Here is a 27,797-nt window from a genome sequence, read left to right as displayed (position 1 = left end):
GTGTGGGACTGAAGTGCAACCAAAAATCGAGGAGCAGCCCCTTCAAGTAATGGAAGAGGGGCTGCAACCTCTCACATTCCATGAAGGCATGAAACACGGACTCCTCCAGGCCGCAAAAATTGCAGGAGGCCTGGGAGTCCGTGAACCTATTTAAAACCATATTGCACGGGACCGCTCCGTGCAACACCCTCCAGGCCAAGTCCCCGATGGAACAAGGGAGGACTCCCATGTAGAGAGCCCTCCATTGGGGACCTCCGCCTCCGCCGGTCGGCAAGACGCCACGCCAAGGCATGTCCGGACGGCAGACGAAGATGGCAAAGTGGAGAGTGTGCAGGAGCAGCCCATACAGAAAACCCCTCCACGCGGAATGAAAAGGCACGGAGGGTATTTCCTCGAGACGGCTCAAATTGTGAGGCGCCGGTTCCCGAGGGGAGTTTCGGGGCCGGGCGCCAATGAGGAATTCCGTCCAAATGGGGGAAAGCTCGGACGGGATCGCCCCACGTGCTTGAGCCACCTCGATACACCTAGTGGAGCCGGGGCCCAGTGCCACTTTCACCGACTCGATGGCTTTGACCGCGAGCCGGACGTTGGCCCAAGACAGGCGCCGCGCCAACTCCTCTGGCGCCATCCAGCCCGCTCCTCCGCCATCGAGCAGGTCCCCGACTCTAGTCACCTTGCCAGGCACAGCCCTGCGCTCCGCCAGCCACCCAAACCCGCGGTCGTGGAGGTGCGGATTCCTGAGCAGCGGCTCCCGAAGGACAGCCGCCACTCCTGACGGGGGAGAGCTTCGCCTGGAAGCGACGTAGTTCCAAACCCATAGCAGTTCCTGGTAGAAGACAGGCAGCTCCCGCAGGCTGGCACGCGTACCGCCCACTTTCACAAACAGGAGCTGCATGTCGTCATTGAGGCCGTGCAGCTGGTGGAAGAAATACGTCGCCAGCGCACACCATCTCGGAGGATTCTCAACGTACAGGTATCTCTGCAGCGTCTGAAGATGGAAAGTCGCATCCTGGGTGCGAAGGCACACCAGCGCCTGACCGCCCTCCCTAAGCGGGAGACTCAGAACTGCGGCAGAGACCCAGTGCTTCCTTTTGTCCCAGAAGAAGTCGATGAGCTTCTTCTGCATCTTGGCGACAAACGCAGGGGGAGGGATCAAAGTGACCAGTGCTTGACCCCTGTAGGACAACACTCGGAGCAATCCTGTCCAGCGTCCTAGGCGAGCGGTGACTTTGGCCTCCAGCTCTTGCCAGTTCGCCGGCCAGGCATCCTCGGCAGGGCTAAGGTAGACTCCCAAATAAAGGAGGTGCGTGGTGCTCCAGGCGAAAGGCCTGAACTCCTCCGGCAGGGAGTCCACCCGCCACTGACCCACCAGGAGTCAGGAACATTTCTCCCAGTTGATCTTGGCGGAGGATGCATCCGAGTAAATCTGCTGGCATTCCCGCATCCTCCGCAAGTCAGCGGGATCCGTGACCGTGAGGAGCACATCATCGGCATAAGCCGAGAGGACCACCTCCACGCCCAGCCCTTGCAGAGCCAGCCCCGTCAACCTCTTCCGCAAGAGGCGCAGGAAAGGCTCCACGCAAACGGCGTATAGCTGACCGGACATGGGGCATCCCTGACGCACCCCCCTCCCGAAGTGAAGGGGCGCCGTCAAGGACCGGTTAACTTTAATCAGACACTCTGCGGCGGCGTACAGAAGTCGGATCCAGGTGACGAAATGCGTCCCGAACCCGAATGCACGCAGAGTCCCAAAGAGATACTCGTGATCCACCCTGTCGAACGCCTTCTCCTGATCCAGGGAAAGGAAGGCTGCCGACAGACCAGCCCTCTGGGAATGGTGGACCAGGTCCCGGACCAGATAGATGTTGTCATGGATGGTCCGGCCCAGGACCGTGTAGGACTGGTTGGGGTGCAGACATGGCCCTGGCAAAGATTTTATAGTCCGTGCTGAGGAGGGAGACCGGGCGCCAGTTCTTAAGGAGGCGGAGATCGCCCTTCTTAGGCAGCAGGACAATATCCGCCCTGCGCCAAGAGAGGGGCATCTCCCCGGTCGCCAAACTTTCCCCCAGGACCCGCGCATAGTCGCCCTCCAAGACGTCCCAGAACGCCCTGTGGAACTCCATGGTCAGCCCGTCCAGCCCCGGGGACTTTCCCTGGAGAGCTGGCGGAGGGCGCCGGTCAGCTCCTCCAGGCTTAGAGGAGCGTCCAATTTTTCGGCGCCCTCCGGGCCGACATTCGGCAGATCCTCCCACAAAACTCCGCGCGCATCCTCGCTGGACGGATCCGGAGAGAACAGGGCCCCAAAATAGGCGCGGGCCTCCGCGCTGATTCCCTCCAGATCTGAGACCAGAGATCCGTCGTCGGCCAGCAGCCCCAAGAGCTGCTTACGGACCCCTTGTCTTTTTTCCAGCAAGTAGAAGAAGGGGGAGCTGCGGTCCAAGTCCCGCAGGAACTGGATCCACGACCTCACGTACGCGCCTCGGGACCCGACGAGCTGCAGGTCCTTCAGCGCGCCCTTCTTCTCTTCATACACCTTCCACAGGGCCGGGTCCTCGACGACTCGACCGAGATGGGACTCCAGGTCCAGCAGCTCCTTCTCCAACCGCCCGACCCGGGCCTCCCGCCTCTTGGTCGACCCCTTCACATACTCCTGACAGAAGAGATGGACGTGAGCCTTGCCCACGTCCCACCATAGCCTCAAGGAGGGGAAGCCCCCCCGCTTCCTTCTCCAGTCGGCCCAGAACCGACGAAACAAATCCCGGAACCGCGCGTCCTCCAGCAGCAGGTTGTTAAAATGCCAGTACGCGGACCCCCCCCGTGCGCGCAGCGGAGCGAGCTCCGCCCACACCAGGTGGTGGTCCGTGCAGTCGCTGGAACGCAGGAGACGTACGCAGAGCAGCATGGGGGCTTGGACCTGCTCCGTTTCCGACCTGGGCCGGTTCACCCCGCTTTATCCGACCTGGTGAGCCCAGGTTATCCTAGGACCACCATGTGGATAATGCTCTTAGTGCAGACACCCGATCAGCACAGAAGACGGCAGTCCAGAACTCCTGACCTCAAGCAATCCTACAGCCTCAGCCTCCCAGCAGCGGGATCACAGGTGCGCGCCACCGCACCCGGCAAAATATTCCGATGGCCCGTACGGGGATCGAACCCGCGACCTTGGCGTTATTAGCACCACGCTCTCACCAACTGAAACTAACCGGTCACAATGCTTCCGTTGGCCAGGCTCGAAGCCAGGCTGGGAGATTCAAACTGGGTGTAATGTTATCTTAATAACGTAATTACGAGTCTCACAAGCAATTGTAGAGGAGTGCCATTTATTCGGTCCTGACTCTGTGTCCCCAGTACAGTATCTGAAGCATGGCCAAGATGGCGTCGGATCCCGCACCTGGATATGACATCAGCCGTCAACCAGCTGTCAATCAAACCCCGCTGTCTTTACGACAGCTACGGTTATCCGTACATCTTCCCCCTTCAATGAAGACATAACACAATAACAACATAACATAACATAACACATAGAACACTTGTTAACATCATATAGAACCAGTCAGTGTAACTACACCGCTGAACTAATTGCAGGTAGGTATAAACCTTACCCACACCCAGGAGTCCATTAACTGTTTACAGTCTTATCAATCCCTGTCTACAGGTCAAGTTTAACTACAGGCTTTCTGGTGCGCTGTGACCTGCATGGCTGAACGGGTGTTTGCTGAACCATCCCAGTTGTATCCCTTAAGTTCATGTCTGTACCACACAGGTCCCTTGTCACATTATCACTATTGTGTCCTTCGTCACTTTGTGACATTTCCCTCATCTCGTCTCTTTGTGGCATTTCCCTCATCTCGTCATCCTTTCTGTCCTCCTGAGGCTGAAAGGTCTCTGTGGTTTTCAGTAGGTGCCTCCTGTTTCTGCGAAACACATTGCCGTTCTCTGTCATGACACTGTATGACCTGGGGGTGACCTGTTGTAGAACTGTGGCTCTTGTAGGCCATGACTCAGGCCCTTCAATGCGAACTATATCCTTCTCCTGTAGAGGCACTAGTGTAGTGGCTGTGCAGTCATGAAGTGTTTTTTGTTTCTGTTGTAGTTTCTGAGCCTTGTCTGCCCACACCTCATCTCTGTGGTCAGGTGTGACATAACTGGGAAGTCGTGTACGGATTTTCCGACCCAGTAAGAGCTCAGCTGGAGACTTGCCACTTGCTAGCGGGCCTGCCCTGTACGACATCAGGGCCAGATATGGGTCAGTGTTACTGTGTGCTGCTTTCTTTAATAGTCTTTTCACAATCTGTACCCCCTTCTCCGCTTTTCCATTAGCCTGAGGATAGAGCAGACTGGAGGTTACATGATTAAACTCATATTCTGAAGCAAATGACTGAAACTCATTATCAGAGACCAGGGTTAGAGGGATGCCCTGCCTGGCAAAGATTGACTTCAGGTGAGTTATCACAGCTCTTGATGTGGTACTGGACAAGAGAGCCATCTCCGGATAATTGGAATAATAATCAATAACTAACAAATAGTCTCTTCCTTCATAGTGAAATATATCAGTTCCGACCTTTTCCCAAGCTTGTGATGGGAGCTCCGTGGTAATGAAGGGCTCTTTTGTTTACTTGTAGTGATACTCCTGACATGTAGCACACTCGCTGATCAACTGGTCAATATCAGAGTTCATGTTTGGCCAGTAGAGTGCCTCACGTGCTCTCCTTTTTGACTTTTCTGCACCCAGGTGCCCTTCATGTATCCTGTTGAGCATTTCTCGTTGCATAGAGGTGGGCACTACTATCCTGTCACACTTAAGCAGTAGTCCATTGACCACAGAGAGCTCAGACTGAATGTGATAATATTGTTTACATGACCCTTTCTTCCAGCCCTCTTGAAGATTTCTCATTACTTTACTCAGGACTGGGTCCTTTGATGTCTCTGTAACTATCACTGATAGTTGTTCCTGTGTGGCGGGCAATGCTGCATAGACCATATCCACATGAAGAGCCACATCCTCTTCTGATTCACTGTTTTGTGTGGCGTAAGGCGCAGCCCTGGATAGTGTGTCTGCAATGAACATTTGTGTCCCTGGCACATATGTTAGCTCAAAATTGTAACATTGAAGTCTCATCATTAGGCGTTGTATCCGTGGTGACATGTCACACAGATTCTTCTTTGCGATCCCTAGCAGTGGCTTATGGTCCATTTCTAGGGTAACCTTGGGAAGACCATAGATGTAGGTATGAAATTTTTCACACCCAAATGCCAAGCCAAGGCACTCCTTCTCGATTTGCGTGTACCGGCACTCTGTAGCCGTCATGGAGCGTGATGTATACGCCACTGGTTACCATTCTCCTTCATCTTCCTGTAGAAGGACAGCCCCTAATCCATTCTTAGAGGCATCTGTGGACACTTTTGTCCTCTTTTTAGGGCAGAAGAACTTCAGTAGGGGTTCACTTGCTAGAATGTGTAGCAGCCCCTTCCATTCTCTCTCATGTTCATGTCCCCATTGGAACTCTGTCTCTTGGCGCAGCAGTTTTCTCAGATGAACAGTTTTCACTGCTAGATTTGGAATGAATTTTCCTAGGTAGTTAACCATGCCAAGGGCCCACTGAACCCCTTTCTTGTCCTTTGGTTTCTCCATGTCATGTATAGCCTTTACCTTTGACTTGTCTGGCTGAATCCCCTCTGAAGAGATCTTGTCTCCGAGGAATGTGATTTCATTAACACTGAACTGACATTTGTCTTTATTTAGTTTGAGTCCATACTGCTGTATTCACAGAATCACAGAATCACAGAAACCCCACAGTGCAGATAGAGGCCATTTCGGCCCATCGAGCCTGCACCGACACATATCCCACCCGATCCCCATAACCCCTACACCAACACACATCCCACCCTATCCCCGTAACCCCAGGGCCTAGAAATTCACTGGCCTTAGCGCCGCTTTTGAGGCGCTAGAGGGCCTAGCACCGAAGTTATGGCCAGTTTAGAAATTGACAGGGGCCCTAAATCGGCATTAGGCCGGTAGCGCTGCGCCGGCACCGATGACGTCATCGGTGTGCGCAGCGTCCCGGTTGCCATGGTAACCCACCCGAACTCGGAAATTGAGTTGCGGCCGCCTCGCCCGTGGCAGCCGCAAGCAACATTCTGGCAGAGGTGCCTTACACAACTTTGCGCCGGCGCATTAAAGGCCCCGCGGCGGCCGGCCGCTTTCCCGCCGGCCGCCTGGCCGCAGCTCCCTCCCCGGACTTCCCCCCGCCCCCCCCCCGGAACAGAAGCAAGCCTGGCACTTGTCCGAGGTGCCGGGCTCATTTTTTAAAAGATTATCGCGGGCCGCGGCCGGGTGCAGGCAGCTCCTCCTTAACGGAAGGAGGAGACCTGCACTTCCCGAGCCTGCCGCACCGCAGCGGGCGCCGCAGCGCCGGAATAGCGCCGCAATGCGGCGCCAGTTTTGAGGCGCTGAGACCCCTCAGTAGCGCCGGCAGCCGTTTGGGCGCGGCGCTACTGAATTTTTGGCGCGCGCAGGGGGACTTAGCGCCGGCACTAACTTCCGGCGCTAAAGCCCTCGCTGCGCCAAAACCGAATTTCTAGGCCCACGTATTTAATCCCCCTAACACTAAGGGTCAATTTATCATAGCCAATCAACCTAACTCGCACATCTTTGGATTCTCTGAAGTGTTTTCTCCAGTCTGGTGTCGTGCTCCCCGAGTGGAGCCCCATACTACCAGATCATCCACGTACACCCGCACTCCCTCCAGGCCCTCGATGATTTGCTCCATTGCTCTGTGAAAGATTTCTGGGGCGGAGCTAATACCAAAGGGCATACGCTGGTAGGAGTATCGACCAAACGGGGTGTTAAAAGTGCACAGCTTAGCACTTTCTTCATCAAGTTTCAACTGCCAGAAACCATGCGAGGCGTCCATCTTGGAGAAGACTTTCACTTCTGTCATTTCGCTGACTATTTCCTCTCTCTTTGGAATTTGGTCGTGCTCTCTTTTGATATTGGCGTTAAGGTCCTTGGGATCCATGCAGACATGTAATTTATCAGTTTTCTTTGAATTGACGCAGACCATGGAATTTACCCAGTCAGTTGGTTCCTCAATCTTCTTTATGACAGCTAGTCCCTCCATGCAGTCTAGCTCTTTCCTCAGTTTTTCATGGAGAGCCACTGGAACTCTCCTGGGTGCGTGAATCACAGGTTGTGCATCCTCTCTCAGTTTGATGGAGTATGTAAAGGGCAGTGCTCCGAAACCCTGAAAGACATCTGCATATTTGTGTGCTATAGTCTCATGAGTCAGATTTGTACTATCTTGGGGGGCACTCTGCAAACAGTTCTGTTCATTGATAGTATAGATTCGTTTTACCAAGCCCAAATCCACACAGGCCTTATCCCCCAACAGTGACTCATGTCCTTCAGGTACTATAACAAAGGTCAAATGGTGAATGTGATTTTTTACCTTAACATTCAGCCTACACGTTCCTTTTGCTTCATTGCTTTGTCCATTGTATGCCTTCAAAGACACTGTCTTGTTCAGTATTTTAGGTCGCACTTTGAGATTCCGTGCATCACTCCAACTTATGAGGTTTGCCTTAGCGCCTATATCTAGCTTAAAGGGAACAATGGTGCCATTTACCAGCAAGGGAGCTATCCAAACTTCAGTCTTTGGTCCTACAGAGTGCAATTCATTAGCACTTTTACCGTTTTGACTCATTTTGCACCATTCCAACAAACAAAGCCTCTGCTCCTGTCTCTTCAGTCTCAATAGCATGCACTGTCTTTTTACCTTCAGTTTTCTCTTCCAAAAAACACATCTTGGCAAAGTGATTCCTGCCTTTACATTTTGCACTGTTCTTCCCATAAGCAGGACACTGTCTGGCTACGTGTTTATTACCGCACCGTCTGCATTCGTAAGGCATCATCGTCTTGAACTCGGTGGGCCCTCTTGTGTCCCTTGTGTACCACATCCACCGGCAGGTTTTTCAGCCCCAGGGCACTCCCTTCGAAAGTTTTCATGTGCATGGCTGAGAGTTCACTAGCATGACATATTTTCACTGCTGCATCCAAATTTAGGTCATTGTCTCTAAGCATTCTCTCCCTCACCTTCTTGTCGAGTATTCCAAAAATGACTTGATCGCATATCATTGATTCCTTCAGGTCCCTAAAGTTGCATGTTTGTGCTTTTATTTTCAAGTCTGTCAAAAAAACATCAAAGGATTCTCCTTGCTTTTGCACGCAGGAGCGAAAAACGAATCTCTCATACGTTTCATTCTTTTTTGGAGTGCAGTATTCATTGAACCATTCTATAACCTTGTCCAGATCATTTTTATCATCTTTGGCTGCAAACGTAAATGTATTAAACAACTCGATTGCCTGCGAGCCAGCCACTGTTAGCAACAAAGCTACTTTACGTGTTCCAGAGCTAGTCGAAGCGTCAATCGCTGTGAGGTAGAGAAGAAAGCGTTGCTCGAAGACACGCCAATTTTCATCCACATTTCCTTCTAGTTGCAGGCTAGCCGGAGGTTTTATTCCTTCCATTGTTGTAGTATGTCCTTATCGTTAGTTCTATAAATCCTGGTAACATGTAATGTTAGCTTAATAACGTAATTACGAGTCTCACAAGCAATTGTAGAGGAGTGCCATTTATTCAGTCCTGATTCTGTGTCCCCAGTACAGTATCTGAAGCATGGCCAAGATGGCGTCGGATCCCACCCCCGGATATGACATCAGCCGTCAAACAGCTGTCAATCAAACCCCGCTGTCTTTACGACAGCTATGGTTATCTGTACGCTGGGGAGGGAGAGAGAGAACAACACAAACTGGAGAGAGAGAGAGAACACCAACTGGAGAGAGAGAGAGAGAGCGAGAGAGAGAACAACACCAACTGGAGAGGGAGAGAGAGAGAGAGAGAGAGAACAACACACACTGGAGAGAGAGAGAGAGAACACACCATCTGGAGAGAGAGAGAGAGAGAGAAACACAAACTGGGGAGAGAGAGAGAGAACAACACAAACAGGAGAGAGAGAGAGAACACAAACTGGACAGAGAGAGAGAGCACAACTGGAGAGCGAGAGAGAGAACAAAAACTGGAGAGGTAGATGTTATGTTCATTAATAACTAGTTGTTTTTATTAAGAACAGCTAGCTTTTGTTAAACACTTTATTGAGCACATGTGGACTAGGTACAGTATCTGTAGAGGCATCCATCTTGACTGCTGCCTTGTGGGTAGCCTAGTGCATTGTGGGTAGCCCACTCTTATATACGTACAGCACCACCTAGTGTACCTTTCCAGAATGACAGGTTACTGATTATTACATCCCCCTTTCTTTGAGGTTAAACAAAATCAGTATCAATCAATATCAATCAATAACAACATAAACATCTTCAACAGTCAATACATTTTCAATGTAGTTTTCTTTGTACTCAAAGATTAAGTCTATCAGGCTTTTTTACTTCACGTGTGGATCTTCTCAGCACAGGTAAGTCTGATGTGTTTTCATGAGAGCCTGTATGTGTATTTGTGTTAGATTGTTCTGGTGGTGAGTGACAAGATTCAGTTGCGGCATTGTCATCGATTTGCCCTTCGATAGTCTCTTGTGTTTTTAGGAGGGAACGGCGGTTCCTCCTGAGAATCTGTCCTTCCTCAGTTCTAACAGTGTATGACCTTGGTCCTACTTCCTCAAGAACTGTAGCTTTCCTGTTCCATGCATCTGGATCCTCAATTCTGACAACATCATCCCTTGTCAATGGTTTTAGAGTTTTGGATGACTTGTCATATTATGATTTCTGTTTCAGCTTTAACAATTGAAGTCTCTGTCTCAGTTGCTTACTTTGCTGTTCTTTTGCACAGCAGGGTAACGTGGTGCGCAACTTGCGACCCATTAGTAGTTCAGCAGGTGAAGAACCACAGTCTGAAGGTGAGGCTCGGTAGCTCAGCAGGGCGAGATAAGGATCAGACTTGCTTTCTGTCGCTTTCTTCAGTAGCTGCTTGAGAACTTGAACACCTTTCTCTGTCTTACCATTTGACTGAGCATACAAAGGACTGGATGTGATGTGCTGAAAGTCATACTGTGCTGCAAACTGTTGCCACTCCTTACAGTTGAAGCACGGACCATTGTCGCTAACGGCAGTCCTGGGAATTCCATGTCTGGCAAAGATGGATTTCACATGCATTATGACACTGCTTGCTGATGTGCTTGAGAGCAGTGCCATCTCAGGATAGTTAGAATAGTAGTCAATCACTATTAGATATTCTTTACCATTTAAATGAAAGAGGTCCATACCAACCTTTTGCCATGGTGCTGTTGGTAAGTCAGCTACTATCATTGGTTCCTTTGTTTGTTTGTTTTGGTGTTTCTGACATGTCTCACATTTGCCTATCATGTTCTCAATGTCCTTACGTATGCCAGGTCAATAAACAGTGTCTCTTGCTCTCCTTTTGCATTTTTCAATTCCGAGGTGTCCCTCATGAATCCTTTTGAGCATGTCTTGACGTAGAGCCTGTGGAATGACTATTCTGTTCTGTTTTAGTAATAGTCCACTTGTGACACTCAATTCTGACCTTATGTGAAAATATTTTGGACAGGAACCTTTTGGCCAACCATGATGAATGTTCTCTATTACTGTTTGTAATACTGTAACATTTACTGTTTCTTCTGCTATTTGCTTTGATTTTATGTCTGACACAGGCAGCGCAGCAGTGACCATACTCACATGAACATCCACATCTTCTTCAGTAGAGCTCACATGACTCATTGTGGGTGCTCGGGATAGTGCATCTGCTAACACTATGTATTTGCCTGGTGTGTAGATCAGTTCAAAGTCATATCTTTGCAGCTTCATCATGAGTCGTTGAATCCTTGGAGACATCTCATTCAGGTTCTTTTTTATGATGGCAACCAGTGGGCTGTGGTCTGTCTCAACTGTGAAGGTGGGAAGTCCATATATGTAGCCATGGAACTTTTCTAATCCAACTACCAAGCCTAGACATTCCTTTTCAATCTGGGCGTATCGACACTCAGTATCAGTCATAGACCTGGAGGCATAGGCAACAGGCTTCCAATCTTCACCCTCTGCTTGTAGCAAGACCGCACCTAGGCCATCTTTTGATGCATCCGTTGACACTTTGATTCTCTTTGTTGGGTCAAAGAAAGTGAGTACAGGTGTGGTTGTCAGCACTGTTTTGAGGTTCATCCACTCTTGTTCATGTCTTTCTGTCCATGCGAACTCATTTGTTTTATGTAGCAGGTCTCGCAGACAGGTTGTCTTGGCTGACAAGTTAGGAATGAACTTTCCAATGAAGTTTATCATCCCCATGATGCGTAACACTCCTTTTTTGTCAGTGGGTCGGGGCATTTTGAGTATGGCGTTTACTTTTTCCATATCTGGCTCTATTCCTTTACCAGATAGATTATCTCCTAGGAAAGTGACTTCCTGGACGCCAAACTGACACTTGGCTTTGTTGAGCTTCAGTCCATTCCGGTGTATGCTCTGTAGCACTTTAGTCAGTCTCTCATTGTGTTCTTTCAGTGTGGAGCCCCAGATGATGATATCATCAACATAGACCCGAACTCCTTCCAGACCTTCAATTATGTGTTCCATCGCTCTATGAAAGATTTCAGATGCAGATATTATCCCGAAAGGCATTCTGAGGAAACAATACCTGCCAAATGGTGTATTGAAAGTACAGTATTTGGTGCTCTCTTCATCCAGTTTTAGTTGCCAAAATCCTTGTGAGGCATCGAGCTTTGTAAAGTAGCTGGCACCTGACATTTCACTGGTGATTTCTTCTCGCTTGGGAATCTGGTAGTGTTCATGTTTTATGTTTGCATTTAAGTCCTTTGGATCCATGCATATTCTTAGATCATTGTTCTTTTTCTTTACACATACCATGGAGTTAAACCAGTATCTTGGCTCTTCAACTTTCCTGATGACTCCTAGTATGGTAATTCTGCCCAGGTCTTCCTTGAGCCGGTCATGCAGGGGTGCTGGAACTCTTCGTGGAGCATGTACCACTGGCTGAGCATTCTTCTTTAGCTGGATCTTATAAGTGAATGGTAGAACTCCAAATCCTTTGAACACATCCTGGAAATTACTCACTACAGAATCCACTGAGTCATCTGGTCTGCTTATGGCACAGTTTATACGGTAGACTCTCTTGACCAGTTCTAAGTCCTCACAAGCTTTGTCACCCAGTAGTGAATCAAGTCCTTCAGCCACAACAGAAAACATGAGATGATGCACTTTGTCTTTGACTGTCACTTTAAGTCTGCATACACCTAAGCTATCTATTTTCTGTCCATTATAGCTCTTCAGTAGTACTGACTTTTTCTGTATTTTGGGCTTTTCTTTCATGTTTTTAATGTCACTCATACTGATTAAGTTTGTTTTTGCCCCAGTGTCTAGTTTCAATGTAACTAATGCTCCATTTACCTGCAGTGGGATCATCCATTTGTCCTCTTTTACTGCATTAACTTTATGTTCAGCATTGTTTATTCCTGAGGGCTGCACATTTTCTGTATCCTTTTCTATATGGTCACATGACACCATTCCTACAAAAAATGTCTCACTTAAATCAGTGTCCTCAATCACATTAACTCGTTGCCCTTTCTTTGTTTTTACTTTTGAAAAGCATTGTTTGGCAAAGTGATTCTTTCCATTACACTTTGTGCACATTTTTCCAAACGCTGGGCATTGTCTTAACTGGTGTTTGTAACCATAGCGTTTACAATTAAAAATTTCATCCTCCGATTGCTTTTCATTTCTGTTCTGCCCACGTTTCTTCCCCTTGTAGGACACAGCACTGACAGCAGCATTATCACTCATTACAATCGCATCATTATTGATTTCACTGAAAGTCTTCGCGTGCTTTCGAGCTAGCTCGCTGGCTTGGCATATTTTCACAGCAATTTCCAATGTTAGTTCGGTTTCTCTCAACAGACGTTCCCTGACTTTTTTATCATGAATACCAAACACAATCTGGTCACGAATCATGGATGCTTTCAGCTCAGGGAAATTACATGTCTGTGCTTTCAGTTTCAGATCAGTTATAAAGCTATCAAAAGTCTAATTTTGCTGTTGTGTCCGAGAACAGAAGATTTACTTCTCATAGGTTTCATTCTTTTTGGGAGAACAATGTGTATCAAACTTCTTTAGCACATCGTCTAATTTTCCTCTGTTCTCCTCTGGATTAAATACAAATGTATTAAATACCTCTATCACCTGTGGGCCTGCAACCATGAGCAGCAACGCTATTTTCCTTGCGTCTGGCTTAGTACCGTACGCGATGGCAGCAATGTAGAGTTCGAATTGTTTAAAAGTCTGCTAATTGTAGTCGATATTTCCTGTGAGTTTCAAACGCTCTGGTGGCTTCAAATTCTCCATGTCGCGTTGCACAATATTCAGCAGATCTTACCAATCCTGGTACCATGTTATGTTCATTAATGTTGTGTCAGAGAATTATAAGACACAAGACGGCAGGGGAACGGTACAACAGGTGTTTACTCAACGTGGCTCACTCTGGAACTGAACTGTACAGATTACTACTCAGTGCTATATACAGGTGTGGTTACTGCCAGTACTGCAGTATACATGAGCTGTAAAAAGTAGTTCCCCCCTTAAAGGTATATACATTACAATTCCTCCCCTTTTAGATTAACAGTACCATAACACTCATTTAACAATTAAATATCAAACTTTAACACTTTTAACATACGTTAGCTGAAAATAGTCCATTTATATATTCAGTCTTTGGGGAGGCTTCCTGATCCTTTCTGGATAGCGCCTTTCCCGAGTGTCTCGCTCTTGGTGCAGAGGCGATTCTGGCACCCTGTCATCGGTTGGGTCATCAGCTTCTGATGCTACTGTCTCTGGGGTAGATGCGACCTGTACGTCGGGTTCCTCACCAGGTACGTATGGGCGAGACATGGGGTTGACTTGTTCCTGTGACTCTAGGATCTGGTCAGCATGGCGTCTCACGATGTTCTCCCCAATGTCCACTGTGTACATTAGTGGGCCCTGCCGTGTGCATATCGTTCCTGGCTGCCATTTTTCTGTTCGGTAGTCGCGGGCCAAGACTGGTTGCCCTATATTGAAGCTCCTTGTTGGCTTCTCATGGATGTGCTGGAATTGCTTACTCTCAACTTCTCTTCGTACGTTTGGTCTGAGCAAATCCAGGCGAGATCTTAACCTTCGGTTAAAGAACATCATAGCCGGGGCCTGGTTGGTGACTGCATGTGTCGCATTCCGGTAGGCGAACAGGAAATTGTCCACCTTATGCTGCAGCGGAATGTTGTCATTGTACATAGCCTTTATTGCCTTCTTAAAGGTTTGTACGAACCTCTCAGCCAATCCATTTGTGGCTGGATGATACGGGGCGGATGTGTAATGCCTTACCCCATTCTTCTTCATAAACCTCCGGAACTCTTCGGACACAAACTGTGGTCCGTTATCGGAGCAAATCTGTTCTGGCAAGCCATTCCTGGCAAAAATGGTCCGCAGGACTGCAATAGTTTTCTCCGTGGTGGTGGAGGACATTTTGATGACCTCAGGCCATTTCGAGTGCGCATCCACGGCTATTAAAAACATTGAGTCCATGAATGGACCAGCAAAATCAATATGCACCCATTGCCATGGAGATGAGGGCCACTCCCATGGGTGTAGAGGGGCATGTGGTGGCGCATTTTGGACTTTCTGGCATCCTGAGCAGCTCTTGGTCAGGTCCTCGATTTGTTTATCGATTCCCGGCCACCACACATAAGCCCGGGCAAGGCTTTTCATTTTTACCCCTCCCAGATGACCCTCATGAAGCTCATTGAGCACTCTATCCCTTAACTTGGGTGGAATTACCACTCGAGATCCACACATCAAGGTCCCGCGGCACACTGACAGCTGTTCTTTTCTTGTCGAGAATGCTGGCAACAGTGAGTCGCCATGTGCTGGCCATCCCTTCACCGTCAAATCATATACCCGAGACAGTGTCGGGTCATTTCGGGTCTCCTGTTCTAGACGAGCGTTACTTACCGGTAGGTATTCAACTATAGTCGAATGAAATATTTCGACAGGATCCACTGCTGGTGCTTCCTCCGCAGTAGGCAGTGGCAGGCGTGATAGCCCATCAGCATTTGCATGCTGTTTCGTGCCCTTATATTCAATCTCATCGTGGTGCGCCCCTAGAAAGAGTGACCATCTTGGTAGTCGTTGCGCAGTCATCACCGGAACGCCCTTCTTCGGCTTAAAAATGGAGACAAGAGGCTGGTGGTCAGTCAGCAAGGTGAATTTCTGCCCGTGCAGATAGTGATTGAACTTTTTCACTCCCCACACTAGGCTGAGGGCCTCCCTGCCAATCTGGGCATAGTTACGCTCGGCTGAGGTTAGTGATCGTGATGCAAAGGCTATTGGCCTCTCTGAGCCGTCTGAGAATTTGTGCGACAACACCGCTCCAATGCCGTAGGGTGACACATCACACGCCAACCGAATTGGTAGTGCTGGGTTGAGATGGGCCAATACCTCTTTCGATGTGATTAGTGTTTTGCTCTTCTGGAAAGCTCATTTACATTCGTCACTCCATTTCCATGGCACCCCAGTTTGCAGTAGGGTGTTCAGTGGGTGTAGTATTGTAGACAAATTTGGCAAGAACTTATGGTAGTAGTTTACCAGCCCAAGGAACGACCTCAGTTGTGACACGTTTTCCGGTGCTGCAGCCTTGACTACTGCCTCAATCTTTTCTGGGGACTTATGTAACCCCTCTTTATCGATAACATGGCCACAATACGAGATCTGTTTTTAAAAAACTCGCATTTGGGGCGGTTAGCTCGGAGCCCATATTCCTTCAATCTAGTGAGCACCTGTTCCAGGTTGGCGAGGTGATCACTGTCATTTTCGCCCGTGACCAGGATGTCGTCCAACAAACACTGGGTCCCTGGAATCCCTTGCAGGACTTGATCCATTGCCCTTTGCCAAATAGCCGGAGCTGATGCTACCCCGAACACCAGCCAGTTGTATTGGTAGAGACCTTTGTGCGTGTTGGTCGTGAGGTATTTTTTTGATGCTTCTTTTACCTCCATTTGCAGGTACGCCTGGGCCAGATCAATCTTAGTGAAGCATTTCCCTCCAGATAGCGAGGCGAAAATATCTTCAATCCGCGGAAGTGGATATTGTACGGTGTGAAGGACTGGGTTCACTGTTACCTTAAAGTCCCCACAGATGCGAACCTTCCTTGGTTCCCCAGGTATGCTGCTCAATGACTTTTTCATCACAGGGACAATGGGTGTAGCCCACTCGCTCCAGTCTACCTTGGACAGTACTCCTGAGCGTTCCAAACTCTCCAGCCCTGCTTCGACGGCTGGGCGGATCGCATAAGGTATCGGTCTGGCCTTAAAAAATGTTGGGCTTGCGTTTTCTTCAATTTTAATTGTTGCTGTCATGCCTTTTAGTGTTCCGAGTCCTTGCTGGAACACTTCTTGTGCGTCGGTTAGGATCTTTGACAGTCGCCCAGGTGTGACGTCGTCATCCTTTTTGGCAGCCACAGTCAGTGCTTGTATGGAATGCCAATCCAGCTGTATTTTCCGGATCCATTCACGTCCCAGTAATGGTGGTCCTCCATCTTGCAATACATACAGGTCTAGTTTTGGTGTTTCCTTACCGTTATATATAACGGTCACCCTTATTTTTCCTTTGGGGTAGATTTTTGCCCCGTGTACGTCTTCAAAATAATTTTTGTGTCTCTCAAGGGTATGTGTGAGAATAGCCGCTCGTAGTCCCGTCGGTTTATGACTGTTAGGGCTGATCCTGTGTCTAATTCCATTTTTACCTGGACTCCTGCTATCTTGAGAGTGACCCAAATGGTTCGGTGATCCTCCGTTTTGATCACATTATTTAGTTTCAGACAACTCAGCTCCCTGTTTTCGGAGTCGGTATCACTCTTTTGTTCATCTGAACTATTCTCCATCACCTTATGTACCTTCTTGTACTTTTCTTTTGGAGATTTCTTATTGCTGGTTTTCTTTCCCGACCTGCAGGCTCATGCTATGTGTCCTACTTTTCCACACTGTCTGCACACTTTGTCTTTGAACCAGCAATCATTGTCGTCGTGTGTTGTTCTGCCGCAGCGATAGCACTTCTCTGTTCTGTATGACATTTTGTTTGTGCCATATTCTTGCGGTCTCTGTTGTATCTCTGCAGCGCCCCGTGCTGCTGCTTCATATGATACCGCAATGCTGAAAGCCTTGTCCAGCGCAAGGTCCTTTTCAGATAAAAGCCGTTTCTGGGTTCCTTCACTTTGAAGCCCACACACAAACTTGTCCCTTAAGGTATCTGCCAGTCCCATTCCAAACTGGCAGTGTTTCAATAGTTTGCACAGTTCGGTTAAATATTCAGCATTGCTTTCATCCTTATGCTGGTTCCGTTTGTGAAACTTGAATCTTTCTGCTATCAGCAGCGGTGTGGGGTTTAAATGTTCCTGTAGTATCGTCACTATGTCTCCAAAACTCTTTTCCGCTGGCTTCGCTGGGGTTACTAGTGTGATGAAATATTTCCATTCATCACTGCCTGTGACTGAGATCGGTTTCAGTGTCATTTCCCTTCCCCCAGACCTCATTGTATTGTGTACTGGAATGTGCTGTATTGTATACTGGAATGTGCTGGAATGTGCTGTGTGTAGGGCTCCGCCCATACCTGGCCCCGTTTGTAAGCTAGCTTCAGTCTAGCCCCAATCTCCAGAAGGACGACATCTCTCTCGCTTACGTGTTTCGTTCTAAGTTAACAAAAGCCTTGTTTTGTTCTGCTACCTTCGAGTCTCGGAATTATTGAGGCACATCAACTAGATTTCATATTAAGCCATACGTCTTTGCACCCATTAAATTTAACAATACCGGCGCTTTCTTGTCATCTGACACCTCATTTGCCTTGCAGTATAACTCTATTCGTTCAACATATGTAGTCCAATCTTCGACTTCATTGTCAAATGCGGTGATACTGCCACTCTTCGGCATTTTGGGTGTGGTTTAAAATGGCTTAAAATGGCATCTCCCGCGCTTTCCTTCCTCCCCCACTGCTGCCAATGCCGCTCTCGGCGGTCCTCGTGGCAATGGCGGCACCCTGTAGGTTTTGCGCGCTTCTCCTGCGCTGCTGCCAACGCCGCTCTCGGCGGTCCTCGTGGCAATGGCGGCGCCTCGCGGGTTTCTGCACGTCTCTCTCCCTCTCCTCGACGCTGCTCGGCCCCTGAACACCAGCTGCGCCCTGTGCGCTCTGCCCTCTCTCTCTCTCCCCCGTCGACGCTGCTCGGCCCTTTGCTGTGCCACTCGGTCGGGCTCTAGCCCGCCGCTCTCCGGGAAGGGTCTGCGCACTACCTGTTGCCAGCCCGTTTCGCTGGACCACCACGACTTGAAAGCCAAGCCTGGCTCTCAACAGCCTCCCCTGCAATTCTCAAATCTCTGCTGGATGACTGGGCGGTTGCCCGTGGTCGACGCCCGTGTCTCTGGCCTTGACCTCCAATCTACTGGTCTCCAGGAACGAATCCCTGGGAGGTAATGCAGAGTTGCAGGTAGGATCGAATTTGCCTCGTCGCCAATGTTGTGTCCGAGAGTAATAAGACACAAGATGGCAGGGGAACGGTGCAACAGGTGTTTACTCAACGTGGCTCACTCTGGAACTGAACTGTACAGATTACTACTCAGTGCTATATACAGGTGTGGTTACTGCTGGTACTGCAGTATACATGAGCTGTAAAAAGTAGTTCCCCCCTTAAAGGTATATATATTACAATTAATAACTAGTCATTTTTATTAAGAACAGCTAGCTTTTGCTAGACACTTTATTGAGCACATGTGGACTAGGTACAGTATCTGTAGAGGCATCCATCTTGACTGCTGCCTTGTGGGTAGCCTAGTGCACCGTGGGTAGCCCATACAGCACCACCTAGTGTACCATTCCAGAATGACAGGTGACTGATCATTACAGTAGAGAGAGAGAACAAGACAAACTGGAAATGGAGAGAGAGAGAACAACACAAACTGGGGAGAGAGAGAGAGAGAGAGAACAACACAAACTGGAGAGAGTGAGAGAACAACACAAATTGGAGAGTGTTGTGTATGTGCCTTTAAGAGAAGAACTGATTCTATACTGCAGTACCGGCGGTGACCACCCCTGTATATAAAGCCATAGCAGACTTCTGTATTTCAGTCTTGAATTACTCTCTGTTCAGTAAATACCTGTTTTATTGTTCTCCTGCAGTCTGAGTATTATTGATCCTCGGACACTACACTGGCGACGGGCAGGTTTGAATTCACCTGCAGTACTGCATCACCTCACGGGGATCTTTTCCCTGAAGAGAAGCTTCTTGGAGGTCGAAGTCAGAACGGCGGGCGTCGACTGCGGGCAACCGCCCAGGGATCCATCGGAGAGTTGCAGGGGAGGCTGTGGAGAGCTGGACCTGGCTCCCCAGTCGAGGTGTTCCAGCAAGTCGTGCTGGTAGCAGGTAGTGCGCTGACCCTTCCGGACTGCGGCGGGCTCGGGCTCGATCGAGCGGCTCTGCAAAGGGGCCGTGCAGCGTCGTCGGGAGGAAGAGAGAGAGAGAGGGTGGAGCGCACAGGGCGCAATCGGTGCTCAAGAACAGTGCAGCGTGGAGAGGATAGAACGCGGGGAAGGAAAAGTGAGACGCGCCGAAACCGCGGGTCGCCGCCATTACCCTGTAGAATGCTAGGAGCAGCGTGGCAACAAGGGGAAGAAGGAAAAGCGCGGGAGGCACCATTTTATTCCATTGGGGAAGAAGGAAAAGCGCGGGAGGCGCCATTTTAAATCACCCAAGATGCCGAAGAGTGGCAGTATCACTGCTTTCGACAACGAGGTAGAAGACTGGACCACGTATGTGGAAAGAATTGAAGTGTACTGCAATGCCAATGAGGAGGCCAATGGAAAGAAGGCGTCGGTATTATTAAATTTGATGGGCGCGAGAACGCACGGCCTATTGTGGAATTTAATTACCCCAGCTAAACCAATGGAGAAAAGTTTTGAAGAAATTGTTAATATCTTACAGGAACACCTAAACCCTACACCGCTGCTGATAGCAGAAAGATTCAAGTTCTATAAAAGAAACCAGCACAAAGATGAGAACAATGCTGACTATCTTACAGAACTACGCAAGTTATCGAAGCACTGCCAGTTCGGAGCAGGACTGGCAGACACCTTGCGGGATAAGTTTGTCTGCGGGCTCCAGAGTGAAGGATCCCAGAAACGACTACTTTCGGAAAAGGACCTGACGCTAGAACAGGCTTTCAACGTGGCAGTATCCTACGAAGCAGCAGCATGGGGAGCTGCGGAAATACAACAGAAACCACAGGAATACAGCGCTAACGAAATGGCGTATGGAGCAGAAAAGTGCTATCGCTGCGGCAGAACAACCCATGATCAGAAGGATTGCTTGGTTAAGGACAAATTATGCAGGCAATGTGGGAAAATGGGACACATAGCAAGAGTCTGCAGGTCGGGAAAGAAAACCAACACTACAAGAACTATTAAGGAAAAGTACAAGAAAGTAAAGAAATTGACAGACAGTAGTTCGGAAGATCAGGAGAGTGATAAGGACTCCGGGAGCAGGAGACTAAGTTGTCCAAAGTTACACAACGTGATCACAAAGGAGGATCACCGAACCATTTGGGTCACCCTCATGATAGCAGGGTCCCCAGTAAAGATGGAATTGGACACAGGATCAGCCCTAACTGTCATGAATCGACGAGACTATGAGCGGCTATTCTCACACATACCCTTGAAGGACACGTCCATTGTATTGAAGACATACACGGGGCAAAAAGTCTACCCCAGAGGAAAAGTAAGGGTGCCAGTTGAATACAACGGCAAGGAAACACAGAAACTGTATCTATATATACTACCAGATGGAGGACCACCATTATTGGGACGTGAATGGATCCGAAAAATACAATTGGATTGGCATTCCATTCAGGCGCTAACTGTGACTGATAAAAAGGATGATGACGTCACACCTGGATGACTGTCAAAAATTCTAACTGACGCGAAAGAAGTGTTCCAACAAGGACTTGGGACTCTAAAAGGAGTAACGGCAATGATAAAAATCGAAGATAACGCAAACCCCAAATTTTTTACGGGGTCTGCCCAGCCGTTGAAGCAGAGCTGGAGAGTCTGGAGCATTCGGGTGTGCTGTTCAAGGTGGACTGGAGCGAGTGGGCCATACCCATCGTTCCTGTAATGAAGAAATCATTGAGCAGCATGCCTGGGGAACCGAAGAAGGTTCGCCTCTGTGGGGACTTCAAGGTAACTGTGAACCCAGTCCTGCACACAGTACAATATCCACTTCCATGGATAGAAGATATTTTCGCCTCACTATCTGGAGGGAAACGCTTTACAAAGATTGATCTGGCCCAAGCGTATCTACAAATGGAGGTGGAAGAAGCATCTAGAAAATACCTCACGATAAACACTCACAAAGGCCTTTACCAGTACAACCGACTGGTATTCGGGGTAGCATCAGCCCCGGCTATATGGCAGAGGGTGATGGAACAAGTCCTGCAAGGGATCCCGGGGACCCAGTGTTATTTGGACGACATCCTGGTTCCGGGCAAAAATGACAGTGAACACCTTGCTAACCTGGAGCAGGTGCTCACGAGATTACAGGAATATGGGCTACGAGCCAACCGCCCCAAATGCGAGTTCTTCAGGAGACAAATCTCGTATTGTGGCCGCATGATTGATGAGGAAGGGTTGCATAAGTCGCCGGACAAGATTGAGGCTGTAGTCAAGGCTCCAGCACCGGAAAATGTGTCGCAACTGAGGTCATTCCTCGGGTTGGTGAACTACTACCATAAGTTCTTGCCGAATTTATCTACAATTCTGCACCCACTGAATGCCCTGATGCAAACTGGAGTAACATGGAAATGGAGTGATGAGTGTAAGCGTGCCTTTCAGAAATGTAAATGACTAATCACTTCAAAAGAAGTATTGGCCCACTACAATCCAACACTACTGATTCAGTTAGCATGTGATGCATCTCCCTACGGCATCAGAGCGGTGCTGTCCCACAAATTCCCTGACGGTTCAGAGAGGCCAATAGCCTTTGCGTCGTGCTCGTTAACCTCAGCCGAGCATAACTACGCCCAGATTGACAGGGAGGCCCTCAGCCTGGTGTGGGGGGTGAAGAAGTTCAATCACTATCTGCACGGGCAGAAATTCACCCTACTGACTGATCATCAGCCCCTGGTCTCCATTTTTAACCCAAAGAAGGGCGTTCCGGTGATGACGGCGCAACGGCTGCAAAGATGGTCACTTTTTCTAGGGGCACATCAGTACGACATAGAGTACAAGGGTATGAAACAGCATGGAAACGCTGATGGGCTGTCGTGCCTACCGTTGCCTACAGTAGAGGAAGCACCTGCAGTGGACCCTGTTGAGATATTCCATGCGACCATAGTCGAATGTCTACCTGTTACAAACTCAAGTATAGAGAAGGAAACCCAAAATGACCCGACACTCTCTCGGGTCTATGATTTGACGGTGAAGGGATGGCCAGCACATGGCGACTCACTGTTGCCAGCATTCTCGCCAAGGAGAGAACAGCTGTCAGTGTGCCGGAGGACCTTGATGTGTGGATCCCGAGTGGTAATTCCACCCAAGTTGAGAGATAGAGTGCTCAATGAGCTTCATGAGGGTCATCTGGGAGGGGTAAAAATGAAGAGCCTAGCCAGGGCGTTTGTGTGGTGGCCGGGAATCGATAAAGAAATCGAGGATATGACCAAGAGATGCACAGGATGCCAGAAGGTCCAAAACGCTCCACCACAGGCCCTGCTACATCCATGGGAGTGGCCCTCATCTCCATGGCAACGGGTACACATTGATTTCGCTGGTCCATTTATGGACTCAATGTTCCTAATCGCTGTGGACGCCCATTCGAAATGGCCAGAGGTCATCAAAATGTCCTCCACCACCACGGAGAAAACTATTGCAGTCCTACGGACCATCTTCGCCAGGAATGGCTTGCCAGAACAGATTTGCTCCGACAATGGGCCACAGTTTGTGTCAGAGGATTTCCGGAGGTTTCTGAGGAATAATGGGGTGAAGCATTACACACCTGCCCCATATCATCCTGCCACAAATGGATTGGCTGAGAGGTTTGTTCAGACCTTTAAAAAGGCCATAAAGGCAATGCATAATGACAACATACCACTACAACACAAGGTGGATAATTTCTTGTTTGCTTACCGGAATGCGACACATGCAGTCACCAACCAAGCTCCAGCCATAATGTTCTTCAACCGAAGGCTAAGATGTCACCTGGATTTGCTCAAACCAAACATAAGACGAGATGTTGAGGATAAGCAATTCCAGCACATAAATGAGAAGCCAACCAGGAGCTTCAAGATAGGGCAACCAGTCTTGGCCCGCGACTACCGAACAGAAAAATGGCAGCCAGGAACGATATGCACACAGCAGTTACCACTAATGTACACAGTGGACGTTGGAGAGAGCATCGTGAGACGCCATGCTGACCAGATTCTAGAGTCACAGGAACAAACCAAACCCATACCACGAGCAGGTGCACCTGGTAATCAACCTGAAGAACAGATTGCGTCTACCTCGGAGGCAGTGGTATTGGAAGCTGACGAACCAACCAATGACAATGAGCCAGAATCAACTCCGCCGCAAGAACAGGATACTCAAGAAAGGCGCTATCCAGTCAGGATCAGGAAGCCTCCTCAAAGACTGAAGTTATAAATGATTATTTCAGTTGATGTATATAGTACAGAGAAAATTGTAATTGTAATTAGTTATTACAGTATTTAGTTGTTAAATGAATGTTATGTACTGTTTATCTAAAAGGGGAGGAATTGTTGCGTATGTGCCTTTAAGAGAAGAACTGATTCTATACTGCAGTACCGGCAGTGACCACCCCTGTATATAAAGCCATAGCAGGCTTCTGTATTTCAGTCTTGAATTACTCTCTGTTCAGTAAATACCTGTTTTATTGTTCTCCTGCAGTCTGAGTATTATTGATTCTCGGACACTTCAGAGAGAGAGACAGAGAAAACAAACTGGAGAGAGAGAAAGAGAGAGAACACAAACTGGAGAGAGAGAGAGAGAGAGAACACAAACTGGAGAGAGAGAGAGAGAGAGAACACAAACTGGAGAGAGAGAGAGAGAGAGAGAACACAAACTGGAGAGAGAGAGAGAGAGAGAACACAAACTGGAGAGAGAGAACAACATAAACTGGAGAGGGAGAGAGAGAGAACACCACAAACTGGGGAGGGAGAGAGAGAGAACAACACAAACTGGAGAGAGAGAGAGAACACCAACTGGAGAGAGAGAGAGAGAGAGAGAGAGAGAGAGAACAAGACAAACTGGAGAGAGAGAGAGAGAACATACCATCTGGAGAGAGAGAGAGAGAAACACAAACTGGGGAGGGAGAGAGAGAACAACACAAACTGGAGAGAGAGAGAGAGAGAGAGAGAACACAAACTGGAGAGAGAGAGAGAGCACAACTGGAGAGCGAGAGAGAGAACAAAAACTGGAGAGGTAGAGAGAGAGAACAAGACAAACTGGAGAGGGAGAGAGAGAGAGAACACCACAATCTGGGGAGGGAGCAAGAGAACAACACAAACTGGAGAGAGAGAGAGAGAGAACACACCATCTGGAGAGAGAGAGAGAGAAACACAAACTGGGGAGTGAGAGAGAGAACAACACAAACTGGAGAGAGAGAGAGAGCAAAAACTGGAGAGGTAGAGAGAGAGAACAAGACAAACTGGAAAGGGAGAGAGAGAGAACAAAAACTGGAGAGAGAGAGAACAAAAACTGGAGAGGTAGAGAGAGAGAACAAGACACACTGGAAAGGGAGAGAGAGAGAACAACACAAACTGGAGAGAGTGAGAGGACAACACAAACTGGAGAGAGAGAGAGAGAGAGAGCACAACTGGAGAGCGAGAGAGAGAACAAAAACTGGAGAGAGAGAACAACACAAACTGGAGAGAGAGAGAGAGAACACAAACTGGAGAGAGAGAGAGAGAACACAAACTGGAGAGAGTGAACAACACAAACTGGAGAGGGAGAGAGAGAGAGAACACCACAATCTGGGGAGGGAGAGAGAGAACAACACAAACTGGAGAGAGAGAGAGAGAGAGAGAGAGCACACCATCTGGAGAGAGAGAGAGAAACACAAACTGGAGAGAGAGAGAACACAAACTGGAGAGAGAGAGAGAGAGAGCAAGAGAGCACAACTGGAGAGCGAGAGAGAGAACAAAAATTGGAGAGGGAGAGAGAGATAGCAACACAAACTGGAGAGGGAGAGAGAGAGAGAGCAATACAAACTGAACAGAGAGAGAACACAAACTGGAGAGAGACCGCGAGAACAACACAAACTGGAGAGAGAGAGAGAGAGAGAGAACACAAACTGGAGAGAGAGAGAGAGAGAGAGAGAACAACACAAACTGGAGAGAGAGAGAGAGAGAAAGAGAAGAGAGTATTATGTCCATGTGTAATTGAGACACGGACTGCAGGAGTTGGTTATAACAGGTCTTTACTGAGTGGAGACAAACTGGAACTAACTATGCAAAGTTACTACACAGGCTTATATACAGGGGTGGTCACTACTGGTACTGCAGTATACAGGGACTGCAGAATATAGTTCCTTCTGCAAAGTACATACACTACAATTCCTCCCCTTTTAGCTAAACAGTACATAACATTCAATTAATAATTAAATAACATATTTACATTTACAGTTGTCATATACATTTGCTGAAGTTAAGCAATTATAAGTTCAGTCTTTGAGGAGGCTTCCTGATTCTGTCTGGATAACGCCGCCTTGGGGTATCAGGTTCTTCTGGCAGAGTTGATTCGGAATCAACGTCGTTGTTGGGTTCGTCTGCTTCCAATATTCCCGATTCTGAGGTAGATGCAATTGGTACTTCGGTTTCATCACCAGGTGTATCGGATCGTGGTGTGGAATTAACGTTTTCCAGTGACTCTAGAATCTGGTCAGCATGGCGTCTTACAATGCTCCCTCCAACATCCACGGTATACATTAGAGGTCCTTGCCGTGTACAGATCGTTCCTGGGTGCCATTTCTCTGTGCGGTAGTCCCGGGCCAAAACTGGTTGACCTATCTTAAAACACCTGGTCGGCCTTTCATTCATATTCTGAAACAGCCTGTTCTCCACATCTCTTCTGATGTTTGGCTTAACCAAATCCAAGCGGCATCGTAGTCTTCGATTGAAGAACATCATGGCTGGAGTTTGGTTGGTAACCGCATGTGTCGCATTCCGGTAGGCAAACAAGAAGTTATCCACCTTGTGTTGTAGGGGTATATCTTCATTACACATTGCCTTGATAGCCTTCTTGAATGTTTGAATGAACCTCTCAGCCAATCCATTGGTGGCTGGATGATATGGGGTGGATGTGTAATGCTTAACACCATTGTTCTTCAAGAACCTCCGGAACTCTTCAGACACAAACTGTGGTCCATTGTCGGAGCAAATCTGTTCAGGCAGCCCATTTCTGGCGAATATGGTTCGTAAGACGGTGATAGTTTTTTCTGTGGTGGTTGAGGACATTATTACCTCTGGCCACTTTGAATGTGCATCCACCGCAGTTAAAAACATCGAGTCCATAAATGGACCAGCAAAATCAATGTGCACCCTTTGCCATGGAGATGAGGGCCACTCCCATGGATGTAGAGGGGCTTGTGGTGGGGCATTTTGGACCTTCTGGCATCCTGTACAGCTCTTGGTCATCTCTTCGATTTCTCTATTGATTCCCAGCCACCACACAAACGCTCTGGCTAAGTTCTTCATTTTTACCCCTCCCAGATGACCCTCATGAAGCTCATTGAGCACTCTATCCTTCAATTTGGGTGGAATTACTACTCTGGTTCCACACATCAAGGTTCCTCTGCACACTGACAGCTGTTCTCTTCTCGGCGAGAATGCTGGCAGCAGTGGTTCACCATGTGCTGGCCATCCCTTCACCGTTAAATCATAGACCCAGGAGAGTGTCGGGTCATTTCGTGTTTCCTTTTCTATGTTTGCATTCGTCACAGGTAGGCACTCGACTATGGTCGAGTGGAATATCTCCACTGGATCCACTGCAGGTGCTTCTTCCACCGTCGGCAACGGTAGGCGCGACAATCCATCAGCATTCCCATGATGTTTAGTTCCTTTGTACTCGATGTCATATTGGTGTGCCCCTAGGAAAAGGGACCACCTCTGTAGCTGTTGTGCTGTCATTATCGGGATGCCCTTCTGAGGGTTGAAAATGGAGACAAGAGGTTGATCAGTTAGTAGAGTAAATTTCTGACCGTGCAGGTAGTGATTGAACTTCTTCACCCCCCACACCAGGCTGAGGGCCTCTCTGTCAATCTGGGCATAGCTACGCTCGGCTGAAGTTAATGAGCGTGACGCAAAAGCTATCGGCCTCTCTGAGCCATCAAGGAATTTATGTGACAGTACCACTCCAATGCCGTAGGGAGACGCATCACACGCCAGTCTTATCGGTAGTGATGGGTTGTAGTGAGCCAATACTTCTCTTGAAGTGATTAGGTCTTTACTCTTCTGAAAGGCCCGCTTACATTCATCGCTCCATTTCCATGCTACTCCAGTTTGTAGAAGGGCGTTCAGTGGGTGCAGAATTGTGGACAAATTCGGCAAAAACTTATGGTAGTAATTCACCAATCCGAGGAATGACCTCAGTTGCGACACATTTTCAGGCACTGGAGCCTTAACTACCACTTCAATTTTGTCAGGGGACTTATGTAACCCCTCTTCATCAATCACGTGTCCACAATACGATATCT

General features: G+C 48.4%; 1 non-coding gene across 1 annotated transcript; it reads right to left on the bottom strand.

Moving 5' to 3' along the window:
* Positions 1-2,830: 2,830 nt before the first annotated feature.
* Positions 2,831-3,121, bottom strand: LOC147123511 (signal recognition particle RNA). Its single transcript, XR_015075235.1, has one exon.
* Between the last annotated feature and the right edge of the window lie 24,676 nt (positions 3,122-27,797).

Source organism: Somniosus microcephalus, chromosome 2, assembly GCF_052327205.1.
Source record: "Somniosus microcephalus isolate GS21.2 chromosome 2, FLI_Smic_1.0, whole genome shotgun sequence".
NCBI classification, from domain to species: Eukaryota; Metazoa; Chordata; class Chondrichthyes; order Squaliformes; family Somniosidae; genus Somniosus; species Somniosus microcephalus.
Note: the sequence above shows the minus strand (reverse complement) of the source record. Positions and strands in the feature narration are given on the sequence as shown.